This window comes from Ambystoma mexicanum, chromosome 13, assembly GCF_040938575.1.
Source record: "Ambystoma mexicanum isolate Mex_15411 chromosome 13, UKY_AmexF1_1, whole genome shotgun sequence".
Lineage (NCBI taxonomy): Eukaryota > Metazoa > Chordata > Amphibia > Caudata > Ambystomatidae > Ambystoma > Ambystoma mexicanum.
The window spans coordinates 46,261,903-46,274,496 of NC_090938.1; the positions used below are offsets into that span (position 1 = coordinate 46,261,903).

A 12,594-nucleotide genomic window follows, 5' to 3' on the forward strand; every position below is an offset into this window, starting at 1 on the left:
ATACGGCACAGCACTGCATTGCGTAACATAACATAATGCAGTGTAGCCAAGCAAACACGAAATAGCACAAGACTCCAGAGTGTAACATGAAACAGTGAAGCCGAGCACGGCAGGCCTTTGGATGGCATAGCGTAATACGGCACTGCACTGCATTGCATAACATAATGCAGTGTCGCCAAGCAAACACAAAACAGCATCAGACTGCATAGTGTAACATGAAACAGTGAAGCAGAACATGGCAGGCCTGTGGATGGCATAGCGTAATACGGCACAGCACTGCATTGCATAACATAATGCAGTGTCGCCAAGCAAACACAAAACAGCATCAGACTGCATAGTGTAACATGAAACAGTGAAGCAGAACATGGCAGGCCTGTGGATGGCATAGCGTAATACGGCACAGCACTGCATTGCGTAACATAATGCAGTGTAGCAAAGCAAACCCGAAACAGCATCAGGCTGCATAGTGTAACATGAGACAGTGAAGCCGAGCACGGCAGGCCTTTGGATGGCATGTTATGTTATGGTACTTGGCATTTATATAGCGCTCTATATATCATTGGTATGACCTCAAAGCGCTGGTAGGTTGAACGCCCTCGGGGACCGCAGTCCAGGTCAGTCTAGAGAATCAGGTGTCGTAGGGTGCTTGGGAGCACCAGTTGTGTGTGCAGCTGGTCTAATTGCCTGATGGTAGCTGCAGCCTAGCATTAGGTGTGGTGGTATTGATGTCAGTTGAATGTGTGCAGTCTGGCGGGTGGACACCTAGACTGGGTTCTGGCTGCGTTAGGCCTGTAGGACGCTTATGTGTGCAGCGAGGCCGGTTTGTCATGGGATATAGCTGCGTTTTATAGAATGATTAGGTGTTTGTATGTTAATGTTCGTAAGTGAGCAGCTAGGCCGAAATGATGGAGGGTTGTAGCTGCACTCTAATTGAGTGATGGTGTAGAGGAGAGAGTAAGCACAGTGATATGGCAGGTGAGAGCGTGGGTTGAGTTATGATCTAAAACATAGGTAAGCAATCCACAGAACTATCTCAGACGGCACTCTCCAGCCGTGAGTCGAGCGACTCCACCCGTGCAGCTCATGCTCCTGAGTCATAGCGCCATCAAGGGGGGGGGGGTGTACCCTCATGGTGCGAGACAAAGTAGCTCACTAGATGCAAATCAATCCCGCAAGAACGATTCCTAAGCCTGGAAGAGATCACAGTGTCATTATAGCATGCTCCCTCCAGCTGCGGCACAGACGGGCGGCGCAGACTGGCAGATTCACAGCTTTATCACAGTGGCGGCCTCTAGGTTTGGGTCAGTGCAATGCTGATCATTTCTAGCAATTTTCTGACTGTGACAAAGACTAGTAAAGATACGGCACTATCACAGATTTTGAGGATCCTATGAGGTGGGAGAGAGGCCCAGGTCCCACAATACACCACGCTTCACCATACAATAGACAAAGATATAGGCCATACCTAGACTCGAGTGTCCCATAGCGTAATACGGCACAGCACTGCATTGCGTAACATAACATAATGCAGTGTCGCCAAGCAAACACGAAACAGGATCGGACTGCATAGTGCAACATGAAACAGTGAAGCCGAGCACGGCAGGCCATTGGATGGCATAGCGTAATACGGCACAGCACTGCATTGCGTCACATAACACAATGCAGTGTCACCAAGCAAACACGAAACAGGATCGGACTGCATAGTGCAACATGAAACAGTGAAGCCGAGCACGGCAGGCCATTGGGTGGCATAGCGTAATATGGCACAGCACTGCATTGCGTAACATAACAAAACGCAGTGTCGCCCAGCAAACACGAAACAGCATGGGACTGCATAGTGCAACATGAAACAGTGAAGCCGAGCACGGCAGGCCATTGGGTGGCATAGCGTAATACGGCACAGCACTGCATTGCGTAACATAATGCAGTGTAGCAAAGCAAACCCGAAACAGCATCAGGCTGCATAGTGTAACATGAAACAGGGAAGCCGAGCACGGCAGGCCTTTGGATGGCATAGCGTAATACGGCACAGCACTGCATTGCGTAACATCATGCAGTGTCACCAAGCAAACACATCAGACTGCATAGTGTAACATGAAACAGTGAAGCCGAACATGGCAGGCCTTTGGATGGCATAGCGTAATACGGCACTGCACTGCATTGCATAACATAATGCAGTGTCACCAAGCAAACACAAAACAGCATCAGACTGCATAGTGTAACATGAAACAGTGAAGCCGAAAATGGCAGGCCTTTGGATGGCATAGCGTAATACGGCACAGCACTGCATTGCGTAACATAATGCAGTGTAGCAAAGCAAACCCGAAACAGCATCAGGCTGCATAGTGTAACATGAGACAGTGAAGCCGAACACGGCAGGCCTTTGGATGGCATGTTATGTTATGGTACTTGGCATTTATATAGCGCTCTATATATCATTGGTATGACCTCAAAGCGCTGGTAGGTTGAACGCCCTCGGGGACCGCAGTCCAGGTCAGTCTAGAGAATCAGGTGTCGTAGGGTGCTTGGGAGCACCAGTTGTGTGTGCAGCTGGTCTAATTGCCTGATGGTAGCTGCAGCCTAGCATTAGGTGTGGTGGTATTGATGTCAGTTGAATGTGTGCAGTCTGGCGGGTGGACACCTAGACTGGGTTCTGGCTGCGTTAGGCCTGTAGGACGCTTATGTGTGCAGCGAGGCCGGTTTGTCATGGGATATAGCTGCGTTTTATAGAATGATGAGGTGTTTGTATGTTAATGTTCGTAAGTGAGCAGCTAGGCCGAAATGATGGAGGGTTGTAGCTGCACTCTAATTGAGTAATGGTGTAGAGGAGAGAGTAAGCACAGTGATATGGCAGGTGAGAGCGTGGGTTGAGTTATGATCTAAAACATAGGTAAGCAATCCACAGAACTATCTCAGACGGCACTCTCCAGCCGTGAGTCGAGCGACTCCACCCGTGCAGCTCATGCTCCTGAGTCATAGCGCCATCAAGGGGGGGGGGTGTACCCTCATGGTGCGAGACAAAGTAGCTCACTAGATGCGAATCAATCCCGCAAGAACGATTCCTAAGCCTGGAAGAGATCACAGTGTCATTATAGCATGCTCCCTCCAGCTGCGGCACAGACGGGCGGCGCAGACTGGCAGATTCACAGCTTTATCACAGTGGCGGCCTCTAGGTTTGGGTCAGTGCAATGCTGATCATTTCTAGCAATTTTCTGACTGTGACAAAGACTAGTAAAGATACGGCACTATCACAGATTTTGAGGATCCTATGAGGTGGGAGAGAGGCCCAGGTCCCACAATACACCACGCTTCACCATACAATAGACAAAGATATAGGCCATACCTAGACTCGAGTGTCCCATAGCGTAATACGGCACAGCACTGCATTGCGTAACATTACATAATGCAGTGTCGCCAAGCAAACACGAAACAGGATCGGACTGCATAGTGCAACATGAAACAGTGAAGCCGAGCACGGCAGGCCATTGGATGGCATAGCGTAATACGGCACAGCACTGCATTGCGTAACATAACACAATGCAGTGTCACCAAGCAAACACGAAACAGGATCGGACTGCATAGTGCAACATGAAACAGTGAAGCCGAGCACGGCAGGCCATTGGGTGGCATAGCGTAATATGGCACAGCACTGCATTGCGTAACATAACAAAACGCAGTGTCGCCCAGCAAACACGAAACAGCATGGGACTGCATAGTGCAACATGAAACAGTGAAGCCGAGCACGGCAGGCCATTGGGTGGCATAGCGTAATACGGCACAGGACTGTATTGCGGAACATAAGACAATGCAGTGTCACCAAGCAAACACAAAACAGCATCAGACTGCATAATGTAACATGAAACAGTGAAGCCGAGCACGGCAGGCCTTTGGATGGCATAGCGTAATATGGCACAGCACAGCATTGCGTAACACAACAAAATGCAGTGTCCCCAGCAAACACGAAACAGCATGGGACTGCATAGTGCAACATGAAACAGTGAAGCCGAGCACGGCAGGCCATTGGGTGGCATAGCGTAATATGGCACAGCACTGCATTGCATAACATAACACAATGCAATGTCACCAAGAAAACACGAAACAGCATCGGACGCATAATGTAACATGAAACAGTGAAGCCGAGCACGGCAGGCTTTTGGATAGCGTAATATGGCACAGCACTGCATTGAGTAACATAACACAATGCAGTGTCACCAAGCAAACACGAAACAGCATCAGACTGCATAATGTAACATGAAACAGTGAAGCCGAGCACAACAGGCCATTGGGTGGCATAGCGTTATACGGCACAGCACTGCATTGTGTAAGCTAACATAATGCAATGTCGCCAAACAAACACGAAACAGCATTTGACTGCATAGTGCAACTTGAAACAGTGAAGCCGAGCACGGCAGGCCTTTGGATGGCATAGCGTAATATGGCACAGCACTGCATTGCATAACATAACACAATGCAGTGTCGCCAAGCAAACACAAAATAGCATGGGACTTCATAGTGCAACATGAAACAGTGAAGCCGAGCATGACAGGCCATTGGGTGGCATAGCGTAATACGGCACAGCACTGCATTGCGTAACATAACGCTATGCTTTGTTGCCAAGCAAACACGAAACAGCATGGGGCTGCATAATGCAACATGAAACAGTGAAGCCGAGCACGGCAGGCCTTTGGGTGGCATAGTGTAATATGGCACACCACCGCACTGCGTAACATAACATACTGCAGTGTAGCCAAGCAAACACAAAACAGCATGGGACTGCATCGTGTAACATGAAACAATGAAGCCAAGCAAACACGAAACAGCCTGGGACTGCATAGTGTAACTTGAAACAGTGAAGCCGAGCACAGCAGGCCTTTGGGTGGCATAGCACGGTATAGTGTATTCATGGTTTGTATTTGCAGTGCGTCAAATGACAGAACGAGCAGCTTCAAAGAGTGGCGATAGAAAGACAACACAGCAGAGCACACAGCTCAACATATCACAGCAGAGCACACAGCTCAACATAGCACAGCAGAACACACAGCTCAACATAGCACAGCAGAGCACACAGCTCAACATAGCACAGCAGAACATACAGCTCAACATAGCACAGCAGAGCACACGCTCAACATAGCACAGCAGAACACACAGCTGAACATAGCACAGCAGAGCACACAGCTCACCATAACACAGCAGAACCGACTAAATGCACAGTGCCACACATGCATAAACTAGAGTCCCAGCAGGGAATGGAAGCAGAGGCTACCGCACAGATACACAACATACCATGTCCAAGCGCACCACAGCGTAAAATGGCAATACATAGCATATCAGACAAGCGCAGAACACTGCGTAATGTAAAGCCCCATGAGCGAACATAGCACAGCATGACAACAAAGCACAGTGCCTTAGAGGTGGCCAATCCACATTCAAAGGCAAATCAGTGTCTTGCAATATATGCACTCTTAAGCACTGAACCACAATGCAGACGGCACACAGAGAAATGCAGGCAAACACAGAACACTGCCTGCACACACTGACTGACTGACTGCACACAGAGAATTGCAGGCAAACACAGAACACTGCCTACACACACTGACTGACTGCACACAGAGAAATGCAGGCAAACTCAGAACACTGCCCACACGCACTGACTGACTGCACACAGAGAAATGCAGGCAAACACCGAACACTGCCCACACACTGACCGAATGCAAACAGAAATGTAGGCAAACACAGAACACTGCCCTCACACACTGACTGCACACAGATAAATGCAGGCAAACACATAACACTGCCTACACACACTGACTGACTGCACACAGAGAAATGCAGGCAAACACCAAACACTGCCCACGCACACGGACTGAATGCACACAGAGAAATGCAGGCAAACTCAGAACACTGCCCACACGCACTGACTGACTGCACACAGAGAAATGCGGGCCAACACATAACACTGCCTACACACACTGACTGACTGCACATAGATAAATGCAGGCACACACCGAACACTGCCAACACACAGTGACTGACTGCACACAGAGAAATGCAGGCAAACACCGAACACTGCCCACACACTGACCGAATGCAAACAGAGAAATGTAGGCAAACACAGAACACTGCCCTCACACACTGACTGACTGCACACAGAGAGAAATGCAGGCAAACACAGAACACTGCATATAGACACTGATCTAATGCACACAGACAAATGCAGGCGAAAGCAGAACACTGCCCACACACACTGACTGACTGCACACCGAGAAATGTAGGCAAACACAGAACACTGCCCACACACACTGACTGGCTGCACACAGAGAAATGTAGGCAACCACAGAACACTGCCCACACACACTGACTGACTGACAGAGAGAAATGCAGGCAAAAACAGAACACTGCCCCCCCCCCCACACACTGAGTGAATGCAGGCAGAGAAATGCAGGCAAACATTGAACACTGCTCACACACAGTGGCTGATTGCACACAGATAAATGCAGGCAAACACAGAACAATGCCTACACACACTGACTGACTGCACACGGAGAACACTGCATAAACACTCTGACTGACTGCACCCAGAGAAATGCAGGCAAACAAAGAACACTGTCCACACATAATGACTGCACAAAGAGACACTGCCTACACACACTGAATAACTGCACACAGAGTAATGCAGGCAAACACAGAACACTGCCCACACACACTGACTGAGTGACACAGAGAGAAATGCAGGCAAAAACAGAAAGAAATGCAGGCAAACACAGAACGCTGCTCATACACACTGACTGATTGCACACAGATAAATGTAGGCAAACACAGAACAATGCCTACACACCCTGACTGACTGCACACAGAGAGCACTGCCTAAACACTCTGACTGGCTGCATAGAGAGAAATGCAGGCAAACACAGAACACTGCCCACACACACTGATTGAAACACAGGGAAAGGCAGGGAAACACAGAACATTGCCTACACACACACTGACTGACTGACCCGCAGGAAAACTCATAAAAAAAGATGCACCCCCCCACCACATTTACCATCAGAAAACTATCTAGTGCAAACACAGACATAATGTACATGTTTTATGCCATGTGTACTGTGTGAAATATCCTGCCTCCACGCTAGCGGCCATGGTCAGCACTGGACCAAATGCAAACAAAGGGCTGTGGCCACTGCCATGCACTCAAACACACCAGCAGACACAGCCCACGCAGCTGCACATAACAGCGACACAGGCATATGTGCAGTAAACCACACAGCCGTGGGCTCACACAACACAAAGGTCGACCAAAGCCCACCTTTACAGCGCCACCTTTGACTTCCCAACATGTACACATCAAAGACACTTCCCTACAGAGATTCACAGAGACAGTCAAAGAATACACGCACACACACGCAGACATCTGGCACACAAAATGATACACCTACACACTGAAATCTACACTCAAGAGCAAACACAGAGATACACAATGACAACTAGATGCGTGTACAAGGACACCTTGCTAATGACACACAGACTTCTGAACACACAAGGGCTGCTGGTTCTCAGAGAATACACACATCCTCCTTTCCCCCACCACACACACACACACACACACACACACACACACGCGTGAGTAGACTTGACTTGTGACCACATATGCACTGCAGACAATTGGCAACAGACACACAGAAATACAAACCTGCGCGACACACGTGCAGCCATGCAGCAATGCACACAGAAGAACACAGAGCAGCACACGCATACATCTCCACAGACGTGTCTACATCAAGGAGACTTGCAGACTCACATACATGTGCGTATAATCAAAACTGCATGCACATGCATCCATGCTCGTGTGTATGTACATGTATGAAGACCTGCGAAACGGTGCAGCCTTTAGGCGCTGCGGCTGGGCAGGCGGGGAATAGTTGGTACAGACACCGGAAGGAGGGCTGCAGCGGGCCCTCCTGTCAGGCAGATGTGTTGTGACACTTGGGCTGTGTTTCCAGGGCAGGTGCACTGTGCAATGATGGACGCACTGGGGGCGTGCGCGCGCGCCCGTGCTTGCGTGTGCTCGGGCAACCCTGAAAGTTTAGTGGCGTGTGTGCCCCCACGGCTCCATGCATGGCAAGGGCAAGCCTAGAGTTTTCTGGGACTCCCACGGTGGCGATTTGGTGCAGTACACAGGCATATGAACACAATATAACATGCACCTGCTCTTGAATGTAAAGACGCCCACGCACACGCCCCCCCCCACACACGTGTACATTTGTAAATACGTGTGCAGAGATGTACCTGTAGGCACACATTCATGTATCCTGGACATACATGGACATACATAGAGAGAAATGCACATTTAGAAACACATGTGTTTTGTCCTGAACCCTCATGTAACCCACACGCATCTAGTGATGTACCTGTGCACACACATGTAAGCAGACATGAAGTCATAGTGCAGACCCGGAAAGGTCAATTCGGACAGCAAAGAGACATGGACACCTCGGATGCAGGTGTACAGACATGAAGAGACAGCCGCACCTCGCATGGACAGACATGAAGAGACAGCCGCACCTCGCATGGGCAGGCATGAAGAGACAGTCGCACCTCGCATGGACAGACATGAAGAGACAGTCGCACCTCGCATGGGCAGACACGAAGAGACCTACCTCGCTCTCGCTGCCCTTCCGAATCGTCCCCAGGAGTAGACGAGAAGTCACACGAGTGAATGCCCGTGGGGGGGCAGGGGATTGTGGGGTGCAGAGGGGACCACCCTTTTTGGAGAGAACGCACACGCCACGAGTGGGGTGGGAGAGGGCGCCCCCCTCTCGCTCTCTCTCGGACCCCCATACACTAGAAGTTGAGCAAGGGAGACCTCCAGCCACTCTACAGAGACATCACGCAGCGCATCTGGGGTAGGAGAGACAGTGGGGCAGAAGAGAGGGTCGGTGGGGCATTAACGTACAAGAGGAGGCAGCAGAGAGAGAAAGTGGGGCCGGGGAGAGCCAGGAGTGAAGGCATACTTAGAAGTGAGGGGGCGGGAGGGGGTGTCTGAGATCTGACTGAAAGTCCCCCCCCCATGATCCTTAATTCTAAGGGAAGGGTAGGGTGGGAGCAGGTGGCGAGGAACGAGGTGTGGGGGGTGCTGAGTTTTCGAAGGGAGCTTTGAGGATTCCCCCATCCCACACACACAACGTGTAGCTGGAGCTTGCCCCCCCCCGCACACACACACCACACCACATCTCTCTCCTCATTGGGCTGCAGGAAGCTGCCCGCCTCTCCCTCGCGGGGTGCCAGGGCTGTGCCCATCACTGCGCCATCTCACCGGGCACCTTCTGCAATGAAAATTAGAGGAGGGGGCCAGACACAATGAGAGATGAAGACAAAGGCAGTGGGAGGGACAAAGGAGGGGGCGGAGAAGGAGCAAGAGGGGGTGAGGGGAGGACGAGATCACACAAGGGGGGGCAGTGGGAGGCGGAGGGACCACACACGATACGGAAGAAGGGGGGGGGGTGAAGAGACCACACACACGACACGGGGGCCAGGATGAATAGACCAATGATAAGGATTGGGGGCGAGGGGATGGGGGAGAACACAGAGAAAAGAGTGGGCGAGAAGATCGTGAGATTACAAAAGAGAGGGAGGACAGCGGGTAGAAGAGAGGCAGAGAGGTGAGGGCAGGAGAGGTAGAAGAGGGTTGGAAGGCTGCCAGAGAAAGGGCAGGGCAGTGGGTAGAAGAGAGGTGAGGGCAGGAGAGGTAGAAGAGGGGTAGGAGGCTAGCAGAGAGAGGACAGGGCAGTGGGTAGAAGAGAGGCAGAGAGAGGTGATGGCAGGAGATGTAGAAGAGGGGTAGAAGGCTGGCAGAGAGAGGGCAGGGCAGTGGGTAGAAGAAAGTCAGAGAGAGGAGATGGCAGCAGAGGAAGAAAAGGGGTAGACGGCTGGCAGAGAGGTGGCAGGCAGTGAGGTAGAAGAGAGGCAGAGAGAGGTGAGGGCAGGAGAAGTAGAATAGGCATCGAAGGCTTGCAGAGAGAGGGCAGGGCAGCAGGTAGAAGAGAGGCAGAGATGGAAGGGTAGAGGAGGTAGAAGAGGGGTAGAAGGCTGTCAGAGAGTGGACATGGCAGTGGGTAGAAGAGATACAGAAAACGGTGAGGGCAGGAGAGTTAGAAAAGGGGTAGTAGGCTGGCAGAGAGAGGGCAGGGCAGCGGGTAGAAGAGAGGCAGAGAAGGAAGGATAGGGAAGGTAGAAGAGGGGTAGAAGGCTGGCAGAGAGAGAGCAGGGCAGTGGGTAGAAGAGAGACAGATAGAAGTGAGGGAAGGAGAGGTAGAAGAGGGATAGAAGGCTTCCAGAGAGAGTGCAGGGCAGCGGGTAGAAGAGAGGCAGATAGAAGTGAGGGAAGGAGAGGTAGACGAGGGATAGAAGGCTTGCAGAGAGAGTGCAGGGCAGCGGGTAGAAGAGAGGCAGATAGAAGTGAGGGAAGGAGAGGTAGAAGAGGGATAGAAGGCTGGCAGAGAGAGAGCAGGGCAGTGGGTAGAAGAGAGACAGATAGAAGTGAGGGAAGGAGAGGTAGAAGAGGGATAGAAGGCTTGCAGAGAGAGTGCAGGGCAGCGGGTAGAAGAGAGGCAGATAGAAGTGAGGGAAGGAGAGGTAGAAGAGGGATAGAAGGCTTGCAGAGAGAGGGCAGGGCAGCGGGTAGAAGAGAGGCAGAGAAGGAAGGGTAGGGGAGGTAGAAGAGGGGTAGAAGGCTGGCAGAGAGAGGGCAGGGCAGCGGGTAGGAGATGCAGAAAAGTAAGGGTAGGGGAGGTAGAAGAGGGGTAGAAGGCTGGCAGAGAGAGGGCAGGGCAGTGGGTAGAAGAGAGGCAGATAGAAATGAGGGAAGGAGAGGTAGAAGAGGGATAGAAGACTGGCAGAGAGGGAGCAGGGCAGTGAGGGAGAAGAGGGGCAGGAGAAGGCTGACAGGGAGGACAGAACGGTGAGGTAGACAAGGGGAAGTACAGTGAGGTATGAGAGGGCAGAGCAGTGAGGTAGTAGCGGCGCAAGATAGGGCTAACTGAGAGAGTAGAATAGTAAAAAAGTAGGTAGGCAGGAGAAGGCTGGTGGGGGAGAACAGGCCAGTGAGGTAGGAGAGGGCAGTACAGTGGGATAAAGGAGGGGCAGTAATGTGAGGTAGGAGTGTTGAGAGGCAGATGAATACATCAGTCATAGCTTCTGCCCCTCCCCCAGTTCAATACCGTGCATGTGAGAAACGTTACTCACTAAGACAACCATACCACCCTTATCCCAGGCAGGTACAGCAGGAGATGGATACAATCTAACACTCAAGATGGCACGAATGACCCAAAGCAACGTTATGACAATAAATGTGCGTGCATGTTAATATTTTTCATGTACAAATGCACGTGTTACCTAGTTTCCACGCTCGTCATGTTGAATGCATATTTGCTCAGAGTCTAGTGCATTTATTTATTGGGTATTCTTAATGTACCTATACACAATGGGCGTCGTTACAAGTTTGCCGGTCCGGTAACAATGGTGCCGGTAAGCTACCGGCACCGTTGTTACCGGACCGACAAACTCAGAGCTCTGCGGACCGGCACCCGAGAGCAGACCATGTTGGATGCACCAGCGCCATTCGCGAATGGTGCCAGTGCATCAGGCCTCCCCATTCCCATTGAGTCCAACACGACTCAAATGGGAATGGGAATGTCCCGGTAAGTCTCCATTGCCGGGTGCCAGTAATTTCATGACTCCGGCGGCAGCCGTGCCAGTTTTACCGGCACAGTTACCGCCAGGGTCATAATGTCCCCCAATGTGTTTGTGCCTCGAAACACATTGTAAATCGGTGCATTATAAATACCCACAAAAAAGGACAGGACACCAAGCAAATATGCATTCAATACAAAGAACATACAAACTAGTTAACAGGTGCATTTATACATGAACAATATTAACATAGCATCCATAAGACATGCAGAATACTAACATAGGCAATGTATACGCTGAATGTGACATAAATGACCCGCAAATATAGCTCACTAACAGAGAAACACAACAATGACAGGCAGCCATCTTTCCCAAAATGGAATCTGCAACACACTTCTAAGTAAATGAAAGACCTCAAGGCTTCACAAGAATGCAAAATGCCAAAATAACAAAATACAGATCTGTGCAGGGCTCAGACAGGAGCTGACAACCACAGACAAGGTTACCGTGAATTAAGGGAGGGTCAGAATGTTGCAGGGAAAGCACAAGATAGCAATACACAGGACGCAAGAAGGATACTCCCAAATTAACTAAAGTTTCATAAGAGGACAACCAGCTGTTGTAAGCCAGGTGCAGGACAATTATAAGTCCAACGACTACCTCGGGAATAGCTCAAGAGAGTCCCCAGTGGTAAAAGAAAGCATAACACTCACACCAATATTAGCTAAAATCCTAATAAATGCAGGGTGAAATAATTCCAAACACAGTCCCATCACACGTGACCCATAATTGAAGAACACTGCCTACTCATTAGCAACACATATAGGTAAGACACCTGCCTTACTCCTTACAGGTATCCCCAGCCACAACACAACACACAAGGCCAAATACAAAGGGAATCCCCCTGGT

The 12,594-nt window shown here is 50.5% G+C and overlaps 1 protein-coding gene across 3 annotated transcripts in view; it reads right to left on the reverse strand.

Annotated features, from left to right (window-relative positions):
• BLACAT1 (BLACAT1 overlapping LEMD1 locus) overlaps positions 1-9,389 on the reverse strand; it is a 199,711-nt gene extending 190,322 nt beyond the window's left edge. The window contains exon 1 of one of the 3 annotated variants that reach the window (XR_011282880.1): positions 8,655-9,389. The gene's annotated coding sequence lies outside the window, so the exon portion shown is untranslated. The remainder of the gene's footprint in view (positions 1-8,654) is intronic. The other 2 variants (XM_069633149.1, XM_069633150.1) reach the window with 2 other exon arrangements.
• Between the last annotated feature and the right edge of the window lie 3,205 nt (positions 9,390-12,594).